Here is a 12,233-nt window from a genome sequence, read left to right as displayed (position 1 = left end):
TTTTCACATTATAATTCATCCCATCACATTCTTGACTCTGCACTGGCACTCAAATTGACACCTAAAATTGAAGCAACTGTAGCTTGCACATAAGAAACATGTTACAGTTTGCATTCATGGCTTTACTGAAGAACTCCGCATTTCAGGAATTCAAAGCAACAAATGGAACTGATATAATGTGACATGAGAAGGAACTGATATAATGTTACATGTTAGTTCTCACAAGTGTAGTGGCGAGTAAATCCATTATGTATTTTCGCTGTTCATGAAAGGCCGAACTTGAAGATTTATATAATACCTTGCCATCACCATTAATAGGAAAGCACATGAGCACCGCTGTGCAATGTCTTGTGTTTGCATTGAAGACTTAATGCTGGTCTTATCGACATTTTGTTGCTTCTTGCAGTTATAGGAACAAGAGATAATTCTAAAAACGAAAAATAGCATACAAGGGAAATAATTGTATTATTTCAATTTGGTTGAACTGACTGCTGCAGAGGTGGTGAGTTGAAGTGAGATAGGCTGCAAGTTTGACAATCTCTATCTAGGCCTTGTCACGACCGTCCAAGTGGAAGAATTATTTGATTGGTTCCAAGTCACATAGTGCAAAATATTAGAAAGAAATTAAACTCAACGAGTTCGTCGTTGTAAACAGGTATAAGGATTCCTCCTTTGGTGGGACTCCTTGAGGGAGTGGGAAGCAAAACTATAGAAAGATATCACTCTCCTATTTTTGCTCACAACACACAAAAAAATAAATTAATTAATTAATTAAAAGAAAAATCAACAACACGATTTTAGGCATTCAAAACCTAACCCTTTCCTTCGCTCACAACACAAAAATAAATAAATTAATTAAAAGAAAAATCAACAACACGATTTTAGGCATTCAAAACCTAACCCTTTCCTTCTCTAAGTCCTATGATAAACGGTTTAGATCGAATTTGTGTTTGAGATATACCAGGAGTTTTCCCAAATTTTTCTTATAGATTTGGAAAGCCAAGTTTTTTCCTCCTAACATCGAGTGCTATCTCTCTCACTGCAGGTCTGCACATTACAAGGTACTGCTCTCTTCTATTTCCAAAAGGCATCTTTAGCCATCGACTTTAATAATTCCCAAAAACATGTTCGTTTTTTTTTTTCCAATTTCTGTTTGTGTGTTAATATTCTTAGAGAATTATAATTATTTTTATATGAAAACCCTGCTCACTAAAATCAACCCAAATCAGTTTAGAATTGATTGAAGGGTTGAAATAGGAGGAGTCTCTCTTTCTTCCATGTGTATATGTGTTGAATCACAGAGTAGTTCATAAGTGAGCTTTCATGTGTTTGTGTGTTGGATCACAGAGTAGTTCAAAAGTGACCAAGCGAAGGTGATAGTCGTAATCCCACCCTTGCATAATTTAGTATTTCTCAAAAAATACTTTACGGCCCACACCATCGGATGATCCAAACCGTCCATTTGATGGGCCACAATGTAAATATCGGCAAGCGTGGGAGATGAATATCTCTAAGGCGGCCATTGTTTCTGAGCTCGAGGAAATGCAGGGTTTTTGTAGCACGTGCTCCAGTTCGAGCGCATACTAAGCAAAGGGTTTTGCAGTGGTAACGGAAATGCCCTTGTTTGCTTGTTGCTACTAGAAAAATCAAAAAGAAATTTATGGTGAACCTCGTCTCATTAGAACAGTAAACAGGAGACTTCATTGGACACATAGTCTGGGGCGCTAATGCCCCAACCGACACAAAGTAAGTCACATAGTGCTACGTTTCTTTTGAGATAAGATGATGGGAGATGATTTTTTTCACACCCCACTATAGGATTATGCGCCCCCCTGCTCACGGAATTGTGGGCAGACTAACGCTTTTTGACGTCAAATCAGGGCGCAAAATCCTACAGAGGGGTGAAAAAATCATCTACCTTTAAAATTTGTTTTAGGCCAGAACATGGTCCAAAGAAACATTACGTAACCTTATTTGAGATTTGCATTTTGCTAGGGACTTTGCATGAGAGAGCAGCCACACAAAAAATCTGAAATCCGAAATTCCAGATTTTGGTCAGGGCCGACACCAAACATACATGACTTTGGTGTCGGCCCAGATTCCAGCCATTTCTATTTTTCTTTCTTTTTTTCTGAAATTTGTGTTGTTACTTACAAAATTTCGGAACAGGGCCGACTATTTTTTAATTACCAAATTTCGGTATTTCAGCCACGGCAAAAACCGACACTGAAACCGACATTTTAAACCTTGTGTGAAGGAGCTTGGGAGTAGAAATCAGAGGTGTCTCACGGCTACTCATGTGACAAATGGGTAACTATTCAGTTCCAGGTGAGAAGCGGGTCTGGAAATCAATGGCGGCAATTAAAGATGGTCTAAAATGTGACATGGAGTGCTCCCTGTGTCGTTTTTTGAACTATATTAGGTACCATATTCAGTGTAGAATATGCATGAAGTGATGGTCCAAGGTAGATGGGGATGTTCATCCCCCAGAACTAGAAGCTATCACTAATCCCCACCTTAATGTGGGAACTTCCCGAGGGCCCTCGTAGATGTCTATCCTCTGGTCTGAGATCCTACATTTGTGCAACGACTTTCATCCACTTATTGGATGTTCGGGAAACTCTGGATTCCCTTTGGCAGGGTCTAGAGGTGGTTGCTGGTCGGGGTTGGATATGAGATTCATGGAGGCGTATGGGAATAGTTGGCCTGCTAACACTCGGTGGTGATCTTGAAGAACACGGTGGATGAGAAGGATTTCAGAGATGTTTGCTAGGGATTGTTGGCTATTGGTCCACTTTTGTGGATATTTTGGAAGGATGGGGGACTAGAGAGTGGCGGCCTATGAAGCACGGGTACGGGTACGGGTACGGGGTGCGGGTACGACACGACACGGGTACGTGGGTACTTGATTTGCCAAAAAAACAGGTGCTGGTACGTTCGGGTACGCCGAATATAATAATATATTTTAATATTTTATTATATATTTATAAAAATTAAAATAAAATAAAATTGTAGAGCAATCAAATAACAATAACATCACCAAAATGGAAAATTCTAATATTATTCTTCATTTCTTAAGTGATTAAGTTCCATATTTCATAACATGAGGCATCAATACATCATTCATTAGAAAAAAAAGTCTGTCACCAGTGTGTTGACCAGTGCCTGACAAGATGAATAATTTTTAGAGACCAAATTATGAGATTTTTTTATCGGACTTTTGGGATTTAATAATGTTTAGACAAAATAGATTTTATGAATTTTTAAAATTTGAAAAATACCCCACCGTTTGGAAGTTAAGAAAGTTAAAATTTTGACCCGACTCTTTTTCTTTGAATTTTGTACTAGAACTGGAGAGTTGACTTTTTTTCCTTTTAGATTTGGGTGTTGAAACTATTTTTAATAAATCCAAAAGGGGGGTATTCCGTTATTTACATGTAAATCTTAAGTAAATGGGCAATAAAATAGTAAAGACATTTACAGGAAAGTAGAGAGAAGTACAAGAGAGGAAATAGAAGCAGCAGGAAGAAGCAGAACTAGTTTTGTTTTTTTTTTTAAAAATGGGGTACGTACCCGGGGCGTACCCGGACGTACCCGCACCCCATACGTGTCGGGTGCGGGTGCGGGAGCCCCGGGAGAGTACCCGTGCTTCCTAGGTGGCGGCTGAAGGGGTCTGCTTAAGTGTCGCTTATGCACACATTGGAGGTGTTTGTAGTCCTCCCATCGGAGGCTGACATAGAGTTGGAACCCTTTGTCTGGTTTGAGAGTTGGGCTGTTCTGGCTGTCTATGCGATATGCTTCTCTAAGCTTGGGGTGTATAAATTTGAGGCTCTCGACGAGCTGTTCAGGGAGGTGGTGATGTTTGACCACTCATGGGGGTTTGATTGGAGCATCATTGCTTCAAGGAGGGAATAATGCTGGTTTGGGCTACTGGAGTCGCTTTGTTTTCAAATATTCAACGTCGATTCATTTGTTTGCCTTTTGGGGTTTGGTAGAGTCTTGAGAGGTTAATTGTAGGAGGGGAGGAGTCAAGTTTTGTAGCATGTGATGGAAAACCTGGGCAGTGGTTGCATCCACAGGTTAGGGAGAATTATGGAGATATCCTTTATCCGAAGGACATTGCCCATGACCTGTTGACTATGGCACTTCACTACAGTCAACTGTGGTATTTCGAAGGGGCAGAGGCGAGAACAAGTGGGTGATTATATTCAATTATTTATGTGCCCATGAAGATTGCTTGTTGGAATATTTTTTAATGCCATTGCATGTTGGAATGTTGGGGGCCAGGATAAAAAAAGAGAGATGTTATCAAAGAAAGCTTGTTGAAGTAGAAACTAACCATCAATATCTTCATGAGACTAAGAGGGTGGTGGGTCGAATAACTATTGTTGGTCTCACAGGAGCTGGTTGGTGCCTCAGGAGAATCCTTGTGGCGAGAACCATGATCTTCTGCAAATGGAACAAGAATTCCACGGGGTATATATTCTGCTCTGGGCTCTGCCAATCTGCAGACAATTTCTAGTGGGTTTTCATGATAGTTTATGGTCCCCTTGCTGATAAGAGCAGAAGGGCTTTTTGGGAGAAGTTGGATGCAAAAGCTTGAGGGCGGTGCCTTGGTGTTTGAGACGAGACCTTGATCACCTGGGGTTCATGCAAGAGCTAGAACCACTCCTTGCGTGACAAAGTTTGCTGATTTCGTAGATTAGAACTTCTTGGTGTGCCATTGTCAGGTGCTGAATTTACACTGTCCAACCATCATTATGAACCTTATTTGAGCAGGTTGGATAGTTTTTTGGTTGCTGGCTACTGGTTTATAGGTTTCCTTGAACTATGCAGAATACCTTGAATCCATGATGAAACCGACGTGTGATCATTGTCCAATTAAGCTTGAACCATCAATTGGTTCTAGGGGCCTAGTGCCATTTAGATTCGCTCATGAGTGGCTTAAGGAGCCCAATATGGTTGAAATAGTAAAGGAGTGATGGGCTAGTGCCTCATTTGGGAGAGCTGGAGAAGGTGGGTTCATCTATTTGGTAAGCTTCGTTTCGTCAAAGTAAAGCATAATATTTGGGCAGATAGAGGAGGGTTTCCTAGGATGTCATAGGCGTTCGTTGTATTGTTGATATGGGTAGAAAAGAGGAAGATGTGCCATTGGTGACCATGTTCGGTCGCGGCGTGATCTGTGTGTTAATTCTGAATTACTTGTAAAATATAGCATCCCCACTTGTTACTTAAGTGAAGTGAGTTGGTTTGTCTATCTTAAAAGATTGAATAAACTTGTGGCGAAAAAAGCCAAGTGAACCAGGTCACTAGGCACTCTCCAAATCCCAAAAACAAACTAGGAAAATATCTTTCATACTCTAATTTTGTTTAGTATTTTCGCTGGAGCTTTTACCTGTGTCTGGACTTTTGCTGTAGGAGTGCAATTTGGGTCGGGTCGGGTTGAGCTTTTGCTAAAAAATGAATTGGAATTCAACCCAAACCCGACCAGATTTTATGGTAAAAACGCCCCAAATTCCCAAAAATGGACCTGATTTGCATCCCTATTTTGCAGAAGAAGAAACAGAGCATCGTCAATAACAGTATTGGTTTTTTTTCATTGCAGCCACAGTAATTCTGTTCTGTGCGATATGGATCTGGTGTTTTAAACACGGTGTGTACTTTTGGAGCCAAGAAATTTTGCCTTGGCGGGTTTAAAGCCCTTTGTTAGGAACAAGTGCTCAACTTTCTCACAACTATTCAGGTATTGGGGCAATGCCTTTTATTTATACGTTCCACAGATATATTTTTTCGTAGACAACATGTCTTCTTTCTGGAGCTTCTGTGTTTTTTTAAATGGTAAATTCCATGTCCTTTTACTAGGATTGTAGTACGTGCTAGATTTATTTGAGATCAATTGCAGTGCCTCCATCTTTTGTAAGGTTCCATATTTTATCCATTTCGGATTCAAATATTTAAGGCGTGTTTGGCTGCCATGAAAAATTTTTCAATGGAATTTTAGTTTATCAAGTGGTGAGAGAGGGCTAGGGAGGGTGGGTGAAGGAGAGACTAGAGAGGGTGATAAAAGGCTGAAAAACAAGGAAAAACTAAGTGGGAGGAGGTAATCGGGGTAGTGCAAATCATGGCAGAAACAGATAATGGTATTGGGCCAGAGGAGAGTAATGGCAGTAATTTGCTAGGTGCTGAATTATTCTGGGTTATATACAGGCCTTCATCTGCTTATCATTCCAGATCGGAGGGTCATCCTGAAAAATAACATTCCCAACAATTATGTAGACAATGACCCTAATTGGAACCTCTACTGACCGGGTGCATAAGCACTTAATTGAAACCATAATTAACACCAATCCAAAGGAATAGATTAAAATCAACGCCATACCATCAATAAACTAAGGCTCTGTTATGACAGCCAATTGTGAGTGCCAAACCCATTATTGGACTCAAAATTATATCTAGCCCCTGTTCGTTTGGGATTGTGGCAGCCGATTGTGGTTTTTGAACTCAAAATTATGGCCCTTTTCATTTAAGATTATGACAACCGATTGTGAGGGCCTAACCTATTATTGGACTCATGCCACAATCCCAAACGAACAGGACCTAGACATAATTTGAGTCCAATAATCGGTTTGGCGCTCACAATCGGTTGTCACAATCTTAAACAAACAGTCCTACATACCTCTTTTCCAACTCGTCTGAAAATCATTGCTAATAATGTTAACGGTTTCACAGAGTCCATATTTGATGACGCCTACATACCTCTTTTCCAATTGTAGCCGAATTGATCTTAATCGCCTAACTCTTCATATTTGATGATCTTTGCTTACATCTTTGACATGCACGATCATATACACCCATTGGAGATACGGAGATTCACATGATGAAGTAAGGACAGATGATTATGAAAAGAAATTGGAAATTCTATTGTCTTAAAATTGGAAGTAGGCCAAGCGGTGAAAGAATTTGAAATGATGATAATGGGCAAGATGCATTACTTAAGGTAATGTCTTATAACACAGTTGATTCCTTAACAATCGGATAGACATTTGTAAATAAAATGCAGTTGGTTATTAGAATCTTTGCCCCTAAGATACAATACTCGACACTTGTATGGAATCAATGGCTGCAACCCGTTGATTCACAATGAATCAAGAGCTCAAAAATAAGTAAAAGAATAATATTTGTATGGACAAAGAGTACTTGAGAATGAGAGAAAGAAAACTAGAGAGCTTTTCTTTTTATTTTTCAATGATTTACACCCTATTTATAGAGTTAGAAGGCTCCAATTGACGTGTTGGTGTCTTTTTACGTATCTCTCCTTTTGATTTTTTTTTTTTTTTTTTTGGGTTGTGAAGTGGTAGTCTTTGCTAGTTAGAATGTCTTTTGGGAGTATCATTCTCAACCATTGGATGAGTTTTCCCAATCATGGTTGAGATCAACCTACAATGAGAAGGCATATAGGTGGTCATTGTTGGTTATAAAGTCTTTTGCAAGCATCATTCTCAACTATTGGACGAGTTGTCTCATGAATAGTTGAGATCAGCCTACAATGAGAAGGCATACATAACATAGAATCATTTGGGAGCATTAGTCGTGACCATCAAGCAACCAACGTGCACCCATGACCTTTAATATAGAAAATCAAAGTACTTACTAATATACCTAAATGTGTTTTCATGAAAAAGCAATCAAAACTATTAATTTTAAAGTAGTGTTTTGAAAAAACCCTGCCTAGTCCAAAATAAGGATGACAAGATTGTCCGATAGATCCAAAAGGATCTTAATGTTAATGGGCAGGATTTGGGCACAACAGGTGGATCAGAATCGTGTCCATTCGATTCATATCGTAAGGTCCGAAATTATTGACCACGACCCAGATGTAGGCACAAAATCTGATGGGGCGTCCTAGGTCCGGAATCGAGGTCACCAATGTATGAAAATACCCATCAAATATTCATTTATTTATGTTTATTCATGGCGGATTTTTTCCTTTTTTTTTTTTTTTAATTTTCTTTTGATGACAAGTTTCTCCATTCTCCCAAGTTTCTTCCATCCTCCCTCTCCTAACCCTAAGTCCTACTGGGTACAATGGACAATCCAATTCGAATGGATCGTGCATGATCTAGACTCAGAAATTAGGATACGAAAAAGATCCGACCAATAAGAAATCGGAACAGATCAAGACCAAGGCATAGGATTGGATTGATTTTGACACCCCTAGTCCAAAGATCCTATTATTGAAAATATTTTTGGTTCATGAATCGTGACTTTGTTCTAAGCATTTGCTTGGTTCCCACTTACAAAATCGTTATGTTTTCGAAATAAAAGAACCCATATGAATAGAGAGTTAAAAGAGAAAGTAAGGTAGCAATTTGATAAGCTTCTTGCAATATGAGCTGTTTTCAAGTCCATGGCCACCATAACAAGTAAACCATCGCCCTATCCACAAAAAAAAAATCCCTTGAAGTTTAAGAAAGAATAGGCGTGTGTACAAACATAAAACCAGGTATGTTACTTGGTAGACTATGTTGATTTTCTTCTTTACTCACACCTACTATTGTTGTTTTCCAATACTTTATTGATATTCATTCGAAAGGATATTTTTTTGATTAAGGCACAAGTTTTTAGGTTGATTAAAGTAATGTGCCATCTAATCTATTTGTGGGTGCAATTCGTGTGTAACCTTGCAATCTAACTGTCCCCAAAATTCAATAGAGTGCAAGGTTTCTTTGGATGCCACTTAAGTCAGGTCTTTATTATTTGCCTTTTTGAAAACCATTGACTATATCCCTATCTTTTTTTTAATGTTTAACTATATCCTCAACTTAGATTAATCTGAATTTGTACTTGATATGATTTGCTTTGGATCTCTTGTGGCCCCAAAATCTGGCAAATAATTTTTGAGTAATCTTTTTACACAACAGGTGGGGTGGCCCGGGGAAGAAAAGAGGGCAAATATATCATTTCCTTAATTCTAACATCCAATAATATGTATTTTTGTCCACGAAATGGCCATTTCCCATGAAATTGCCTAGCAAAACCCTATGCTAGGATTAAATAATTGGCAATGCCCATCAAATAGACTGTTTGAATCAATCAAAGGTGGGGTTCACTATGTTGTATTTAACTTCTAAACCATTTGTATATAAAATTAGGGATTTGCTAAAATTTTCATATTTAACTTCTAAACCATTTGTATATAGAATTAGGGATTTGCTAGGGACCATCACAGAAGGAATTTTGCAGACAGGTTTTTGCATGAGAGAGCAGTGACATAGGCTCACCTTTTGTCTTATTCATTTAATTCATCCAATGTGGCTGCTTATATAAATTTTCGTATTTAACTTCTAAACCATTTGCATATAAAATTAGGGATTTGCTAGGGACCATCGCAGAAGGAATTTTGCAGACAGGTTTTTGCATGAGAGAGCAGCGACATAGGCTCACCTTTTGTCTTATTCATTTAATTCATCCAATGTGGCTGCTCATTTTTTGTCTTATTCATTTAATTCATCCAATGTGGCTGCTCCCATGCAACAGCCTTTCCGCGAAATGCCTTCTGCAATAGTCCCTTGCAAATCCTATAAAATTATATGCAAATATATAGTTTTTTAGAGGTGTTTTTTAGAGGTATCCAAAAATACTACAAGTTTGTTTATACACAAATTGCACCCAAAATCCATTTAGGTTGCACTTCCAAACTAGTAGTTAGTATCTAAATGCTAAGCATCCAGTAGGTAATCATACTCATTTCAAGAAGACTATGGAGAGTTTAGTGAATGGAGGGTTTGTATGATCGACTTCACTCCCAGAACCGCGAGTTTTTCTAGTCGAATCCATCATGGTGGATTTTCTTAATGAATTCTAATTGCTTACCCAAACACTAGAATCGTACAAACCCTCCATTCCATTCCATTTACGGGGAAATTGGAGTTCGAATGGAATGTGATGTCAATACCGATTTCTGAGTCCGGTAATCCAAACGCATCCTTAGTGTCCCTTCTAGTCTCGTAATGTCATACGAGAAACGTGGGCTTATTGTATTATTAAAGCTAATTTCTCTAACTCTAACATTTCACAAGCTGTAGCATGACATGTTTAAGAATTAAGAGTCATATAATACTATTTATGTATCAAAATTATTATCTTGCTTTGGTACAAATAATGTAAAATAATGATACCAAGAACCACTTTGTCTCAAACCCTCGATCCACTTCATGTTGCCGTGAATACAAAAGAGAAAAGTATTTGTTCTCTCCAATAGAGATGCTAGGAAGAAACACTTGTGTCAGCGAGCTTCCTAACTCCCGTCATTAATGACCATTTTAATGACAAAAATGCCAATTGGCTGCTATCACATGCTACAGCCCGTCTGCGAAATGCCTTCTGCAATGGACGCTAGCAAATCCCTGAAAATAAAATTCAATACAAATGAAGCTGCAAACACTAAAAAGCCATTTTCCATGAAAAAATTTCATGATAAATTTTCGCTGCATCCAAACAGCCCCTTCGTTTATGTCTCCAAAACATGTTAAGAGTGTGTTTGGATTGCGGAAATCAGGCATTGAAATCGCATCCTATTTCGATTCTGCTGATTTCAACATTTTGGTAAAAAAAAGTTGGGAATCAGAGGCAAATATGACATCAGGGCGGAATTAAAGGGAGACAAAATGCCCCCAACATATAGGTAGTATTTAGATTCCGCGCTGGATGCCGATTCCTATTCCGGATTCTGGCAATCCAAAGGCACCTAAAAAAATCTTAGCATTTCATTTAAACTCATTATAGTTGGGGCTCTCATAATTAATGCTCCATAAATTTATAATCTCTTATAATCCTACTTAGGGCTGCAACTTGGGTCGGGTTTTACCCGACCCGCATCGACCCGACCCAAAAATAGCTTGGGTTGGGTTCATGTTTCTCGGGTTTCGGGTCAAACCAGGTCTACGATCCAAAAGCCCGCATGAATCTCGGGTCGAGCCGGGTTTGAAGGGGCCCGACCCGACCCGACCCGAGTTTCTTAAGTTATAGTATGTATTTTTTTTTTCTAAAACTTTGTTACTTTAAAAGTGAAAACTTAAAAGTAAAACTCACGCACGCACGCAATCACATGGACTCTTTCCATCTTCTGTTGGTTTCTCCCCTTTAGCTCTAGGGTTTCAAGTTTCAACAGTTAATGCACTAAATAGTTTGTTGTTTATCTCATATGAGTATAGTCACTTTCATTTGGTAATGAATCAATTTATTCTCTTTGGACTAGTTGCTAGTTAATGCACTAAAGAGTTTGCCATGCTTGAGAGTTTTTCTACTTCTATGAGTTGAGTTGCCTTGCCAAACAAGAATTTTCCTTAAAAATTGCGTCAACGTAAAAAAACCCGACCCGACCAGAAATTTATCATGGGTAGGGCCGGGTTTGGGAATCATGGGTTTTCTGGAAAAAAACCCGACCCGACCCGACCCTACCCGAGATATTTCTCGGGTAGTGTTGGGTTCTTCAAAACCCGACCCGAGTTGCAGCCCTAATCCTACTGCTAGACCAGGAATCGACATTGTTCCTTTGTTGACAATTTAGGATGTGTTCGGCAAGGCTTCCCATTCTAGCCTAATAAAACAGGCGAGAAACGGATTGATGAGAATCTTTGGAAACGACTATTAATTAGTCGCTCTAAAGAATCCTCATTTTCAGCCTAAAAAGAAGACAAATATTTAGAAACGGACTCTTGCGGGTCAGTTAGCCAAACAAGATTTTCTTAGATCTCATCGCTTTTCTCATTCTCCACACCTAAAAACGGGGAGAATCCTGTAACTGAATGGTTGCCGAAGACGCCCTTACAATCTCTTATTTCTAATACTTAATAAAGAAAAAATAGAAAAAACCAAGGATATAAGATATAAGAGAGTACCTTTGTAAAAATGTTCTTCAAAGTACATATACTTTACGATACTATATGTATGTACAGCCATCATCGTAGGAGAAGGAAGAGAAAAAAGAAAATAGAAAAGAAAATAGGTATCAAAATTCACAGATCCTAATCGCATTTGATACCACTAGCATTCTAATAGGATTGGAGGGTGTGTATATAGTATGTTTCTAACCAAAAGAGTGTTAGACCATCAACTCATCTCTCTCAAATGACAAGTGTAAGACTGTTCATATCTCTCTTCCAACTTTCTCTCTTGGTGTTAGATGATAAAAAAACAAATAAAATTGAAGGGGTGGTGAGATTACAAGAAAA

The 12,233-nt window shown here is 38.6% G+C and overlaps 1 protein-coding gene across 2 annotated transcripts in view; it reads left to right on the top strand.

The window, feature by feature from the left end:
- LOC143855713 (uncharacterized) overlaps positions 1-5,953 on the top strand; it is a 37,901-nt gene extending 31,948 nt beyond the window's left edge. For both annotated transcript variants that reach the window (XM_077365797.1, XM_077365796.1), the window contains one exon: positions 5,606-5,953. The gene's annotated coding sequence lies outside the window, so the exon portion shown is untranslated. The remainder of the gene's footprint in view (positions 1-5,605) is intronic.
- The last annotated feature ends 6,280 nt before the right edge of the window (positions 5,954-12,233 follow it).

This window comes from Tasmannia lanceolata, unplaced genomic scaffold (genome assembly GCF_043159265.1).
Source record: "Tasmannia lanceolata isolate RefF3 unplaced genomic scaffold, GAP_Taslan_0.1 ptg000023l, whole genome shotgun sequence".
In the NCBI taxonomy this organism is placed as follows: Eukaryota; Viridiplantae; Streptophyta; class Magnoliopsida; order Canellales; family Winteraceae; genus Tasmannia; species Tasmannia lanceolata.
The sequence above is the reverse complement of the archived record's forward strand: the minus strand, read 5'-3'. Positions and strand labels throughout refer to the sequence as shown.